The sequence below is a fragment of the Gymnoscopelus braueri genome (assembly GCF_963280865.1).
Source record: "Gymnoscopelus braueri genome assembly, contig: SCAFFOLD_415, whole genome shotgun sequence".
NCBI classification, from domain to species: domain Eukaryota; kingdom Metazoa; phylum Chordata; class Actinopteri; order Myctophiformes; family Myctophidae; genus Gymnoscopelus; species Gymnoscopelus braueri.
Genome location: NW_027660895.1, coordinates 26,146 through 27,500, shown reverse-complemented (window position 1 = coordinate 27,500; position 1,355 = coordinate 26,146).

Sequence of the window (1,355 nt, the reverse complement as noted above, 5' to 3'; positions counted from 1 at the left end):
TCTTGAGAGATTACTGGGGAATAGGAGGCTAGGCTGATGTTCACATCAGCTGACTGACAGCCGATTACAGCCGAGGCGTGCAAGACGTCCGTGTCCTGCATGAACTGCAGCTCACAGACGAGCTGATGAGGCTCGTCTGTGATTACTCTGTTGGGGCGGGGGGTTGGGGGGGGGGGCATAGCGCGGCACCAAGTGCCGCGCTATGAGCTTGTAGATCTGCTATTTTTGAAAAATCTTGAAAAAAAAAGAAAATAAAAAAACTGTTAGGATTTAGAAAACATTTTTAAGAATCGCCTCAGGTCTTAATGGGTTAAAATGTTGGGTCCGTTTCGGTTCGGATCCCATTCGTTGGACCCGTGCTACCCTATAGTGACAGGGGGAGCAAATGGGAAACAAAATAAAGACAAAAAGACAAAAACAAACTGTCCACACACAGTATGTATTTACACATTGCATAGTATCTATCCGTACAGTATACAGGCTACATGAGGGTTTTATAGGCATAAGGTGCAGGAGCATAGCAGTTGCTATGCTCTGTTTGTGATCAAGACATTAAGGAGCAATAAGAATATCCATGCGTTGTACATGATATTAAGGTGCAGAGTATCTATTTAAATGCCTGGGTGATAACAAGCTACTGTATATGTACTGATTAGATGTATATTGACTGTATAATAATAATACACTTGGTGTGTGTGTGTGTGTGTGTGTGTGTGTGTGTGTGTGTGTGTGTGTGTGTGTGTGTGTGTGTGTGTGTGTGTGTGTGTGTGTGTGTTTGTCCTGGGATGGCCTCGTATTCACTACCTTTATGTTATTTTATGTGTCTTGGCTGCAGTAACGACTGAAATGCCCTACTGTAGGATCAATAAACCACAATATTGTGTGTGTGTGTGTGTGTGTGTGTGTGTGTGTGTGTGCGTGCAAATGCCCCCTCAGGTATACAGAGTCAGCTGTGAGATCCTCTATTAATGTTTGACTGTAGAGAGTGCACCGAGTGGATGAAACTTTACTGTAACATGACCTTGACGCACAGAGAGAGAGAGAGAGAGTAAGAAGAGGAGGGAGATGGAGACAGATGGGGGCAGATAGGAGCGGTATAGAGACGAAGGAGAAGAAAAGGGATTGAGAACGAGAAGGAGACACAGGGAGTAAAACATCAGAGTATGCTCATGCGTCACTTTTCCACCGGGACACGCCCACTGGTTGTAACTGTCACCAGGCAGACTGCAAATATTTTTGAGTGTGCGCTCATCTGTTGTGTGGCCTCTGTTGTTGCATCGCGTTTGTCATTACAGATGTAGCAATATGCCCTTATAATAGTATGTATAGCGTATATTGTAGGGCCAGGCTACTAC